The 14616-nt window shown below is 38.8% G+C and overlaps 2 pseudogenes; both read left to right on the top strand.

Moving 5' to 3' along the window:
* LOC102850262 overlaps positions 1-618 on the top strand; it is a 14013-nt pseudogene extending 13395 nt beyond the window's left edge.
* Positions 619-967: 349 nt separating this feature from the next.
* LOC102849850 lies at positions 968-2733 on the top strand (annotated as a pseudogene).
* Positions 2734-14616: the final 11883 nt, after the last annotated feature.

Here is a 14616-nt window from a genome sequence, read left to right as displayed (position 1 = left end):
AAGGAAACGGCTCAAGTAGTCCCCAAGAAGATATTAGAAGAAATATTTCCCAGGTTTGGAATACCTAAGGTCATTGGGTCTGATAACGGGCCTGCATTTGTTGCCCAGGTAAGTCAGGGATTGGCCAAAATCTTGGGGACTAATTGGAAATTACATTGTGCATATCATCCCCAGAGCTCAGGACAGGTAGAGAGGATGAATAGAACTCTAAAAGAGACCTTGACTAAATTATCCATTGAGACTGGCATACAAGATTGGTTAGTCCTCCTTCCTGCTACCCTTTTTCGGGTCCGAAATACTCCCAACAGTTTTGGCTTAACTCCTTATGAAATCATGTTCGGGGCCCCTGTTCCCCTGCCCTCTGCCCATTTACAGGATACTGCTGAGAATCTACCCAGCCAGCCTTTGCTTGAGCGGCTGAGAGCTCTAGAGACAGTGCAGAGAGACGTCTGGAGGCCCCTGCAAGAAGCCTACCGACCTGGAGATCTGTCGGTACCTCACCAGTTCCTGGTCAGGGACCCTGTCTATGTACGCAGACACCGAGCCGGAGAACCTAGAGCCATGTTGGAAAGGGCCTTACTATGTGCTCATGACCACCCCGACAGCTGTGAAAGTTGACGGCATCTCTACCTGGATCCACGCAGCGCATGTGAAACCAGCAGCTGAGCCCTGCCTAAGTGAGTGGGAGGCGAGCTGCACTGAAAACCCTCTGAAGATTAAGCTACAGAAAACGTCCTCTGCACCAACACAATCACTTTCTTCCTGTTGCTTCAAGTTGCCCTATCCTTTTCCTGGTCTGCCCCCCTAAACCCCCACGCTCCTTACAATCTTACTTGGCAGGTGCTCTCCCAGACCGGAAAAGTGGTGTGGTCAGTCTCAAATAAGACAACATTATGGACATGGTGGCCAACCCTGTACCCTGATCTCTGTAAGTTGGCAATTGGGGTGCTTACGTACAGTGGCTATCATGGATGGGACATTGAGGACTGGACCAACGACACCCATGCACCAAACCACTCGGGAGTTGGTGAACTCCCTGGACTGGACCCCTAGGGAGGTTGCGGTACTCCGGAACACCGTAGTCAATTAAGAGCCCTCACCTTCTACGTATGCCCTGGACACAGCCCTAGTGGCACAGTGTCCCGTAAATGTGGGTTCCGCACTGAACTATTTTGCAAAAAATGGGGGTGTGAAACCACCAGTAACACTTATTGGAAACCTACCTCTTCTTGGGACTACATTACTGTCACAGCTAATTATTCTTTAAACCCCACTCCTTCACGGTACGTCTCTGACTGCCTAAACTGGTGCCATCCCTTGAAAGTCTCCTTTACTGATCAAGGTAAGAAAGTCCGTTGCGGGTGGCTCTCCGGATTTTCTTGGGGAGTTAGGCCGTACAAAGAAAGGTACGATGATAGGCTCCTTTTTAAGATTCTGTTATTAATTACAACCCCCCAGCCTACTGCGATAGGCCCAAATCCTGTTTTGGCCCCAAATCCTGTTTTGGCCCCAAATCCTGTTTTGCCCCCAAATCCTGTTTTCGCCCCAAACCCTGTTTTGGCCCCCAATATCGTACCTGTCTCATCTAAAGGAACTCCTCCTAGTGTATCGTCAGCCATTAAGACCACAGTAAAGCCTCTCACTGATACCTTGAGTGAAAGTACCAGGCTCATAACAATGGTTCAGGAGGCCTACAGGGTCCTAAATGCAACTAGTTCCCTAGAGGCACAACAATGCTGGTTGTGCTATGAAGCTGCTCCTCCTTATTATGAGGGTGTAGCAATCCATGGTAACTTCATTAATTCCACAAGCTCAGATAATTGTAGATGGCATTCTACAACTCATAAGTTAACCTTATCCTCAGTTGTAGGAGCTGGCCTGTGTATAGGATCTGTTCCCTCTGACCTCTCCCATTTGTGTAATCAGACTATCTCAGACCTAGGAACCTCGGGGTATCTCATCCCCGAGTCGGGGCGCTGGTGGGCCTGTTAAACTGGCATAACTCCTTGTGTTAATCTAGCCTCCATGTCATCTGACTACTGTGTGCTAACTGTCATTCTCCCACACTTAAAGTTTCATAAAATGGAAGAGTTCATAGATGAATGGGAAGGGTGCGGTCGAACCAAGAGAGAACCGGTAAGCCTAACCTTGACAGCACTATTAGGTCTAGGGGTAGCAGCCGGTATAGGAACCGGAGGAGCCGCCTTAGGCCTACAGTCTAAATATTTCGCCAACCTACAAAATATCATAGCTACTGACATAAGGGCCATAGAAGGTTCCATAAGCAAGCTTCAGGAGTTCATCTCGTCCCTGTCTAAGGTAGTCCTTCAGAACCGTAGAGGATTAGACCTCTTATTTTTACAGCAAGGTGGGCTATGTGCGGCCCTTAAAGAAGAATGTTGTTTTTATATAGATCACTCAGGGGAAGTACGAGACTCAATGGCCAAGCTTAGAGAAAGGTTGAACAAGCGCCAGAAAGAAAGGGAGTCACGCATGAGCTGGTTTGAAGGGTGGTACTCCCAATCCCCCTGGTTCACTACTCTTGTGTCAACTTTAATAGGACCTCTTGTAATTCTTCTCTTTTTGTTAACCTTTGGGCCTTGCCTCCTAAACCGATTAGTCACCTTTATTAGAGAAAGAATAAGTGCAGTACAAATCTTGATGCTAAGACAACAGTATCAGGCTCTTCATCTGCAAGATCATGATGAAATCACAGATTGCCCCCAGCTCTAGGATTAGAACTGTACCCAAAAGAAAAGGAGGGAATGAGGAAGTTAACTTTTAACCCTTCTCAGGTGGAAGCCATAAAACCTCACAAGACTTTTGCCCTCTTTTAGAAAAACAGGACCATAAACCGCTCAGAAAAACAAGGCCATAAAATGGCTCACCCACATCTGCGAGTACAGATAAGAGAAATTCCAGGAGTTGTTTTTCTGAACTTTACTCCCCACTCCCCCCCCTCCTTGTGCTTACCCCGCTTGCTGCGCGCGCCAACTCCCTTTAAAATGTACCAATCAGATAGTTTTCCTCGCTTGCCCGCGCGTGCCAAATTATTACCAATCACAACTGCCTACCTCAGTGTATATTCAAATACACCAATCAGCAACCCTCCCTGTGTGTTAGCCCATGTTTGCACGGGTTATTGCCTTTATAAGCTGTATGTACCCTTAGCTCGGGGCTCAACTCCTCTGCCTCTGCGTAGGTCATGAGTTGTGCCCCAGTGCGCTGGATGGAATAAAACCTCATGCTGTTTGCATCAAGGACCGTCTCTCATGAGTGATTAGTGCTGGCGTCTGATCTCATCGGGGTCCGGCTCTGTGGATCCAACAATCTCTTCCATATAAAAATTGAAAAGGTGTGGAGATAAGATCCATCCCTGACATACATCTTTCCTGATTTTGAGCCATAGTGTTTCTTCCTCTGTTGTCATGATTGCCTACTGCCCAAGTATAGGTTTTGTAAGCACAATCAACTTTTCTGGGAGTCTCATTCTTCACAAAGTCGGCCACAATTTTTTGTGATCCACACAGTCAAATGGATTTGCAAAGCCAATGAAACAGATTATCCTCTGGTATTCTCTGAATTTAGCTAAGATCCATCTAACACTGGCTTTAAGTCCCTAGTGCCGCAGCCTCTTATAAACCCAGCCTGCAATCTGACAGTTCTCTGATGATGTGTTGTTCCAGTTATTTTTTGGATATTTTCAGCAGAATCTTGCTTGCATGGGATATGGATGCTTTTGTTGTTGTTGTTGTTGTTGTTGTTATATGCCATTGAGTATCCATCGGCCCTTTGTATAACAGCTCTGAAGCCTGCCTTGTCCTGAACCAGTCTCACTGACTCTGACACACCAACCGTCAATGTCCCAGTTACAGTATCAATCCATCTCATCCAGTGTCTTCCTCTCCTGAGCTGTCCCTTCACCCTTCCAAGAATGATATTCTTCCCCAAGTATTGGTCAATCCTGTTCACGTGGTCAAAGTATGTGACACAGAGCTTCAAAGTTGTTTGAAAATTTCCACATTTTGTCAGGTCACCTTTTTTTAAAAAAAATTAGAATAACTATGAATATCTTCTAGTCTGTTGAACAAGTGGTTGTGTGTGTGGTGTGTATACATATATACATATACACACATACACACAAAATTTTTTATGTTTTAGTTCAGTCCTTTAAGTTTAAAATTTAAATGAGTTGCTTACACACATTATTTAAATATTACTGTTAGGTGCCACTGAGTCACTTGCAACTCATAGGGACCCTATGTCAACAGTTCTGAACCCTGCTCTATCCTGAGCCAACCTTATCATCTCTGACAAACCTACTCACATTACCCCAGTCATTGAATCAATCCATCTTATCAAGTATCTTTCTCTCTTGTGCTGTTTGTTGCCCTCCCGAGAATGAGGCCCATCTCCAAAGACTGGTCCCTCCTTGTAACATGTCCAAAGTATATCAGATGAAGTTTCAGAATCCTTGCCTTCAAGCAGCAGCCTGGTTTCACACTCTCTAGGTTGATCCTGTTACGTTATCACATATTGGAAAAACAACAACAACAACAACAAAAGAGAAAAAAAACCCAAATACCCAACTAAACAAACACAACAACTCACTTTGTTGTGTTTTTTACTGTATTTCTTTTGTGAGATTCCAGAAGTAGAAAAACTAATTTATCTCAAAGATGACACACTAAGCTTGCAAGCATAATAAAATCACCCTTTAATGTGTTATTCTTCTAATTGATCATTGAGTAACCAATTTTAGGTCCAGATTTCATAGTACCTTCTCAAGAGCAAATATGGGGCGTTCTAATATTAAGAGGATTGAAATGTGATCTTCTGGACATAGAAAAGGAGCTGTCATTGTAAAAATTATTTGCATACAGACTTCTGTTTAATAGCTCTGAGGGTCATTCATTTAAAATTATATCAAATCTCTGTTGATGGTCCTTTTTGATACAAAGGGCAGATGCTCTGCAGATGGAGAGACAGTTGTGGTTTTATGAGACATTCTTTTTCAAGCACATTCATGTTTGCCACTCACAGGGGTGCTCTTTCAAAGTGACAAATACTCTTATACAGACATATTGGTGGTAGGGACACAAAAATATAAAGCTTTGCACCTGGGGAAAGAGGTTATGTGCTTACTTTTGATGGGGAGAGTATAAAGAGTTGTCTGGCACAGTTCAGGTATTGTTTACTTAGGAAATCAGCTATTTATTCACATGTACTTATGGAAAAGTGGCTGTGGTTGGAGTTTCATAGAGTAAACCGGAGAATAAGCTATCTAATACCCTTCCTATTCACAGATAGTCCTCTAACTCATATTCATTCATTCTCTCTCTCTCTCACACACACACACACACACACACACAGAATTGAAGGATATCTAGTGCCAGTGAGAGATATAGTTAGATGCTTTGGGGAATATAAAAGTTACCAAGTTACTGAAATGGAAATTATAGTTCAATTTATTTACACATAAGGCAGCTTCCCAGAACAAGTATTAGCGTCTTTGAGTTAACTAGGTCAACAGTAGGGTTTAGAAAAGCTATGTTGGTAGCAGTAAGTGGAAAATAATAACCACAAAGCCCTCTTCAATGAAACAGCTGCTTCAATAGTACATATGTATCTGAGGTTTTGATTAGTTCCCTTAATATTCATAACTCTTAGACCATTCAAGTTAATTTAAAATTTTAATAAACTTTTTTGATAGGGTCCTTCTGACAGTGATATCAGAATCCTAGTCTTTCTAACAAAGTTTTAACATGGACTTCACAGTTTGCAGTACATTCTCAGTAAAGCATTGACTTTTTGAACTGGAAACAAAAGTATTCATTTAAGGTTTTAATCTTGTTACTTGTACAATATATGTGAACACGTGTGTGCATTTACAATTTCTCATCATTTAATATAAAAACTGTTCTCAAGGACAACCTGCTTCATAGAAGATAGGTTTCTTACTAGGGATAGAAGAAGTAGTAGTGATTGAGACCTTATAAAAGAAGCTTTCTTGGTGATAGCTTTTATCTTAGAAAAATAAAAGTCATAGAAAAATAAGTAGGCTTTGTTTTGCAGAAGACATTGAGGATTTAGGATATTAATCTAAGTGGTGAAAATAAAGAGGAATAGCTAGATATCTATTTCATAAAAAAATTAAAAAAAATTCAAAACAGAAAAGATCTTAGTCCTAGGTCTTACTATCCCCTACAGTAGTGCTTCTTGATTCATATTGAATATTAAACACCACTTAAGTTATATTTCTTGGCCACTGGAGAGGGAAATGAAGGCAAAAGCAAGATTATAAACTAATTAAAATAGGAAAATAAAACCTCACTAATAAGAACAATACTAACTCTATTCTCTGAAATATAATTAGTAAAAAAATTAAAGAGCACTAATAACAATAGAAAAAAAATCCTTTATTTTCCCCCCAATATAGCTTTTGGTCTGTTGGGGATGGGATGTTGTTGTTATTGTGTACTGTCAAGTTGGAGCCAAGCCATGGCTGATCCGCCAGGGGGTTTTCAAAGGCGGTAAATCGCACAGGAGGAAACTGTCCATCTTTCTCCTGTGGAACACCTGTCCGATTTGATCAAAGCCATGACTGTGTGTTTGATAGGGGATATAGAAGATTTAAAATAATTATTTGGTAAATTTTGAATGAAAATGTAAAAGAAAAAATATGTTTCTGTATAAAAATAAAAATTAAATTAGGTAGATCAATGCTCTAAATTAAGCAACAAATAATATTTAGCTATATTTTGTGTGGTTAGAATTGCAGTAATAATAGATGTAGTTTAAAAGATAACAAAAAAATTAAATGAAAATGCAGCTTTCAGAATATGCTTGGTTTAATATTTTAGTTTATAATAATATTAATAAATAAATATACTGTAATTACTTGCCATTTAATGGAATCTTTCATTTTCCTGTATGTCATCTTCTTTAAATTTATCTGATAGTAAACAAAAATAATTACCACCATGAGTGGTTTGTTTACTCTTCTATTCATATGTTCAATTTTAATATTAAGAAAGAATTGCTCACTCCAATCTCTACATTTTCTTTGTAGTTTCTGCTATAGTAACTTTTTACTTCTAATACCATGTGTTTAATAAAAAAAGTACAGCAAATCAGAGTCAGCATGGAAAAGGCATGTTTTTCCCCCTCATGTTAACCTCTTCCTGTAATAATTTTAATGTAAAATTATTCAATACCAGTTCTAATTTAGAGTAGTTAGTTCATAAACTCCACAATCAGCATCTGTCCTAGTTTTCACAGCTGATACTGAGCTTCTCCAGCAAATCTTTCCACAGATCTGATTCCTATGCATACCATCAGGTGAAATCCATTTTTATAGACTGTGCTTGTTTCTTTTTTTAAATTTATTAATTTTAACGAAAGTTTACAGAGACTTAGGATTTCCAGTCATTCATTGTTGCACTTTTCTTCCTGTGTTCTTGTTTCTTATAAAACGTATTTGCAACAAATAAGTCATTGATTGTGCAAAATTGGATCATTCTATATCCCACTTCATTTATGTCACCAAGTCTATTTTTTTCCAACTACTAATCCTTCTTCTCTGTTACCAACTTTTACATTCCAGTCTGAGATTATTAACAGCTTTAGTTTCCTTAACTCTACTATCAACACTCTTGCTACCATCAGCCAGGAAATAAAAAGACAAATTGCATCGGGAAAGTCTGCTGTAAGAGATGTCTCCAACGTACTGAAGAGAAATGATATTAGTCTGGAAACTAAAGGGTACCTGATCCAGGCCATGATCTTTGCAATTACTTGCTAAGCATCGGAAAGCTGAACAATGACTAGGGATGATGGAAAATTGATTCCTTTGAACTGTAGTGATGAAGAAGAGTATTGTTAATGTACAATATATGTGTACACATGTGTGCATATTTGAATACACCATGGACTGCTAGGAGAACAAACAAGTTTGTCCTAGAGACCAGCCTGCTCCTTTGAAACAAGGATTCAGAAGCTTAGTTTGACATACTTTGGACATGTTACAAGGCGGGACCAGTCCTTGGAATGGGGTGTTATGTTTGAGAGGATGGAGGGACAGAGCAAGAGAGGAAGACTCTAAATGATATGTATTGATTCAGTGACTGGGGTAATGGGGATAGGTGTGTCAGAGACAGTAGGATTGGCACAGGATAGAGCAGGGTTTAAGGCTGTTATACATAGGGTCACTATGAATCGCAGGTGACTCAACGGTATATAACAACAACAGCTCATAAGTAATACTTTACTAGAATATCATTGGATATAAAAATTCATTCACATGGAATTACAGCAAATCTTTTAAGTTTTGACAAACTACATACATAATTTTAATCAAATATTTAAATCTTAATTAATAATATATCAGTAAAAATCTCCACAATATCTGTATATGATAGCTGTGATTGATGACTTACAAATGTTCTTCTTTTTGGGAATTTGAGCTATTTCCTCTTTTGTTTACTGTTGTGAACAAAGATGCTATGAACATAAATGTACATGTCTCTGTTTTTTACTCAGACCTAATTTCCTTGGGGTATATTTCCAGCAGTGGAATAACATAATCATATGGGATTTCTGGGTTCAGCTTTTTTTAGAAAAAAATAGTAATTGTACCATATGACAGTCCTACCAGTAAAGCATGATTGTTTCATTTTCACTTATTCCTCTTCAATATCAAATGAATGTATAGAGTAATTATGATACACTAATACAATGGAATTCTATAAATCACTAAAAAACAGTGAAATATTAATAAAGTATGATACAATATGGAAGAATCTAAAGAAGATTATGTTGCGTGAAATTACTCAGTCATGAACAAATACTGCATAAGACTACTGCTGTCAAAATAGGAGGGTAACTGAGGACTGAAGTTGGAGGGGGATAATAGAAATATAATGGATAGACAAAGAATGCAAAGGCCAAACCAAAGAAATTTTTAACCTGATGAAAATTGAGATAAAGGAAATATGGTTATTCTATTGCAACTGGAAAATAGGATATATATCTCAACATCAAGAAGTCAAAGATTCTCACTACTGAGCCAACTGTCAGCATCTTGATAGATGGTGTAGAGATTGAGATTGTGAACAACTTTAGGTTGCTTAGCTCCACAATCAACATTCTTGGTACTAGCAGCTAGGAAATCAACACAATTGCATTGGGAAAATTTACTGTCATGAACCTCTCCAGAGCACTGAAGAACAGTGATGTTAGCCTGAAGACTAAGGTGTGCTTAGTCCAGGCCATAGTCTTTACAATTACTTGCTATGCGTTAGAAAGCTGGACAATGACTAGGAATGGTAGAAGAAGAATTGATGCCTTTGAGCTGTGGTGCTAGAAAAGAGTGTTGAATGGACTGCTAGGACAACAAAGAGGTTTTTCTAGAGAAGGTGAAACAAAGCTGCTCTTGGAGGCAAGGATTCCGAAACTTTGTCTGACATACTTTGGGCATACTGCAAGAAGGGATCAGTCCTTAGAGAGGAACCTCATGTTTGGGAGGGTGAAAGGATAGACAGCAGCACAAGAGAGAAAGACCATTAATGAGATGGATTGATTCAATGACTGGGGTAATAGGAGTAGGTGTGCCAGGTCGGTTGACTCAGGATAGAGTAATGTTCATAGCTGCTGTACATAGGGTTGCTATGAGTTGTAAGCAACTCAACCACAAATCACAACAAACAATAACAACAATATATATTTAAAACTGTTTTAAAGGGAAAGGAAGAAGACCTTTGGAAAAAATAAAAGAAATAAAAAATCACTAAGACAGCAGAGATTAATGGAAGGATGGAGAGATGAAAGAATAGGTAAAATGCAATGAGGACTTGAGATGGTGAGACAAATGTAATTCATCAATAGTGGTTATATCAAACACAGTGCACATAAATGATTGTATAAAACAAAATCTATATGAATGATACAGTATATATGAATGATTGTATAAGAGTAAATGTGTACCATAAAGTTGGAACCTACTCATAGCTGAACCTCTGGTGGGTTTTCAGAAGCAGTTAATCGCATGGCAGGAAATTGCCCATCCTTCTCCCATGGAGCAGCTGGTGTCCTCAAACGCTGTGCCTTTGGGTTTACTTCACAGCTTTTACCCACTAGGACACCAGAGCTCCCTAAAAATAAGTGATGATAGATATAAATAATTTTTTAAAAGTGTTGTTAGGTATTATGAGACCTGCACTGACTCTTGTTGTTGTTGCTGTTATGCGATATTGAGTCACTATGATTCAGAGTGAGCCTATGAAAAACAGATTTAAATCTTGCTCTGCACCATCCTCGTGACTTCTGTCATGGCCAAACCTGTAATGACAGTCACTGGGTCAATGCAGCCTGTTGAAAGAAAGTCTTTCTCTCTGTTGTTCATTCTACCTTTCCAAGCACGATGGCTCTGAGAGCTAGTTTTTCCTTACATGCTTAATGTAAATTAGATGATGTTTCAGCATGGTTCTCTCTAAGGTACACTCTAGTTGCACTTCCTTCATGATAGATTTTGTTCTTTCTGCATCAGGATCAGAGGAAGATTCTTTGGCAATCAGCGTTATGTAGATAACACAACCTCACTTGCTTAAAGTTAAATAGAACTTGAAACATTTGCTACAGAAGATCAGACTATAGCCTTCAATATAGATTATATCTCAATATATTAAAAAAAACCCCCAAATCCTCATCACTGGCTCTATAGGCAACATCATGATAGATGAAGAAGAGACAAAAATTGTCAATTATTTAACCTTACTTGGATCCAAGATTAACATCCTTAGTACTAGAAATCAAGAAATCAAAATATGTATTGCATTGGGATAATCTGCTGTCAAGGTACTGAAGAGCAATAATGTCAGTTTAAAGACTAAAGTATATCTAATATAAACTATGGTCTTTTCACTTGCTTGTTGTGGATCTAAAAGTTGGGAAATGAATCAGTAAGGCAGAAGAAAAACTGATGCCTTTGAGTTTTAATATTTGAAAAGAGTATTGAATGTTCCACAGACTGCCAAAAGAACAAACATGTCTGGGACATGGCATAGCCAGGATGCTTTTTAGAAGAAAGTATAGTGAAACTTCATCTCATATATATTGGACATGGTGTCAATCTATGAAAAAGAATGGATTGACACAGTCAGTGACTGCTGCAATGGGCTCAAGTATGTCAGCAATGGTGAGGATGACACAGGAGAGGGCAGGTTTCAGATCCATTGTTCATAGGCTAATTATGAATTGTACTTGACTCAATGGTATGTAACAAGTGATGTTCCACTTTTCCAAACCTGCTGTTCTTTTCCAGCTACTGAGCTGTTCTGCAAAACTATGATACTCAACTGGTCCAGGCTCCAGTTTCAGTTCATCAATCAGCTTTTCCTTCCACCATCTGGCAAGAGCAGCAAAATACTTAACTGTTGCCTTTATCTCAGGGCTCCTCTGGTTGCACCTTTCCATAGTTTCTCAACAGCAATGCCAGTTTCTCTACCACCGTCACTAGAGTCTCACTACCAGAATCTCACTCTCAACACACATTCATATAAATACACCATGGATTAAAGTAAGTGTGTCTTTGTCTTTTTTTAAAGTGACATTGCAATTTAAAGATGTTCTTGGCAGCAAATTTGTCCAAAATACTTCCATGGATTTCTTGACTGTTTTATGTTTAATTGTGTACACAATTAAATTTAAATCCTTGAAAGCCTCAAATATTTTCTCTTCCTTTCATGATGTTGCCTAAGGCTTCAGTTGTAAGGATTTTGGGGTTTGTTTGTTTGTTTGTTTTTGTTTTTTAAATTGAGGAGTAATCCATATTGTACACTACAGTCTTCGTTCTACATTTGAAAGTGTATCAAGTCTCCTTAATTTTCAGCAAGCAATATTGTTCCACCTGTATGTTATATATTGTTGATGAATCTATGTCCAATGTTAGTTCCACATTTTACTTCATAAAACTCAGCTTGACAGATTATTTTTTAAGCCTAGAGATTGAATAAGAGAAAGAATACAACCCTCACACATCATTCCTGATTTATACCGTGCAGTATCTCCTTGTCCTTTTTGAACTATTTACAGCTTCTTAGTTCATATACAGGTTCCAGAAGAGTTGTTGCTATTAGGTGCTGTCCTGTTAAATGTGACTCAGAACAACCCTATGAATAAAAGATCCAAAGCCTCTCGTTCCTGTATCTTCCTCACAGTCTTTGACATATTCAAGCCCATTGAAGCAGTCATTGTGTAAATCCACCTGGCTGAATGTCTTTCTGTCTTTCACCTTTCCAAGTATGCTGTTCCTCTCCAAGGAATAGCCTTTACTAGCAACATGCTCAAAGTATGTAAAATGAAGCTTTATCATCTTTGTCTCCAAGGAGGACTCTGGTTGCACCTTCTCAGAGACATACTTTTTCTATTTTTTGGCAGTCTATGAGATGTTCAGTATGTCCAACATGTTCTATTGTCCAACGTGTCAACTTTAAAGTATCAATTCTTCTTCTATTATCCTTATCCAGCTCTCAGATGCATAGCAAGTAACTGAAAAGACCATGACCTGAATCAGGTTCCCTTTTGCCCTCAAACTGACCTCATTGTCCTAAATAATTGGAAAAATCCCTAACTAGAGACCTTTTTGATGCAATATATCTTATAATCTCCTAACTGCTGGGCCCTAGTGTATTGACTGTAGATTCAGGTAAGATAAAGTGATTGACAGTTTCAATCTTTTCTTCGTCTATCATGATGCTATCTATTGGTCCAGTAGTTGTTGTGGTTGTTATTGTTACGTGATGTTGAGTCACCTGAAACTCATAGTGACTCTATGTACAACAGCCCTAAAACCTGCTCTATCCAGGGCCAATCTCACTGTCTCTGACACACCTACCCCTATTACCCCAGTCACTGAATCAATCCATTTCATTGAGGGTCTTCCTCTCCTGCACTGTCTCTCCACCCTCCCAAGCATGATATACCATTCCAAGAACTGGTTCTCCTTGCAACATGTCCAAAGCATGTCAGACGAAGCTTCAGAATCCTTGCCTCCAAGGAGCATTCTGGCTTTAGCCTCTCCAGGACAAACCGATTCATTTTCTTAGCAGTCGATGGTATATTCAATGCTCTTCTCCAGTACCACAGCTCAAAGGCACCAAACTTCTTCTATATTCCTAGTCATTGTCCAGCTTTCTGATGCATAGCAAGTGATTGCAAAGACCATAGCATGCATCAGTTTCCAGACTAACATCGTTGCTCTTCAGCACTTTAGAGAGGTCTCTAACTGCAGATTTTCCCATCGCAATATGTCTTTTAATTTCCTGACTGCTGGAGCCAAGAGTGTTGACTGTGGAGCCAAGCAAACTGTGAGCAATCTCAATCTCTTCAACATCCATCATGATGGGGCCAATCGGCCCAGTGGTGAGAATCTTTTTTTCGTCTTGATATTGAGCCTCAATCCATACTGAAGAACGCAGCCCCTGACTTTCCACAGCAAGTGCTTCAGGTCTTCCTCACTTTCAGCAAGCAGGGTTGAATCATCTGAATAACACAGATTGTTGATGAGTCAGTAAGAAATTTTATTTTCTTGACATTCTGATGCAATCCATATTGAAGGCTATAGTCTTTGATCTTCAACAGTAAGCATTTCCACAGAATGAAATGAAATATTCTGAAATTCTCATTCTTCTCAAATGTTTTCTCTCTCTGCTTTTAAACATCACATTAAATATATTTGAAGCAGCAGTTTTTAGAAATAATACGTTAATGAAAATTATACTTTAATAAGGAAAAGCTAACAGAGAAGTAGAACAAGATTTTTATAAAATTGCATGGAAGTCTTGCCAATTGATACAGAAAAAAAACTTCAATATCATAAAAAAACATACATTTTTTTTCTACAGTGTATTAGGAATTTCCCCTAGAGTTTACAAAGCCACTGTTACTATTAACTAATATAAGAGTTATTTATCTTCTTAAGTGGAACAGACAAATAAATACATTTTGTGATTGTTATAAGTAAAATACATCAGGCTTCTAAGAGTGGTATAAGGGAAGTAAATGCCGGATGAAATGCATTGATACAGTAACTGGGGAAACATGGGTCAGTGTGTCAGAATTGAGACAAAATCAGTATAGGGAAGGGTTCAGAGCTGAAGTACATCGTGTCTATGGGTCACAGGTGACTTGAAGACACCTAACAACAATAACAACAAAATTTAAGTTGTACAATGTAACCTGAAGTTGCTGTGATGCTGAAACTTGTACCACTTGTGTGTTAAATGCCATAATGGTTACTTACGATGGACAGTGTTTGGTGGAGTTCCCAGATTAAGACAGATTTGGAAGCAGAAGTGGCATCCACTTCCTTTACAACGTAACTCTGGAAATTCTATGAACTTAGAGAAATGAGGATAGGTATAGAACAGGGTTCAGGTCTTTTGTTCATAGGGTTACTATGAGTTGTGCTCCACTAGATGGCAATCAACAACAACATGCCCTATATGTCAATGGCTGTTCATTTAAAGATATTTTTATTGTCCATATTTGTTCTCTTCCAGTCAGTTGGCCAAGCGGTTATTCTCCAGATTTCTTGGCAGAACTTGGTGAGCATATCCA

The sequence above is a fragment of the Elephantulus edwardii genome, unplaced genomic scaffold (assembly GCF_000299155.1).
Source record: "Elephantulus edwardii isolate Elephantulus edwardi_28Jun2011 unplaced genomic scaffold, EleEdw1.0 scaffold00036, whole genome shotgun sequence".
Taxonomy (NCBI): domain Eukaryota; kingdom Metazoa; phylum Chordata; class Mammalia; order Macroscelidea; family Macroscelididae; genus Elephantulus; species Elephantulus edwardii.
The sequence above is the reverse complement of the archived record's forward strand: the minus strand, read 5'-3'. Positions and strand labels throughout refer to the sequence as shown.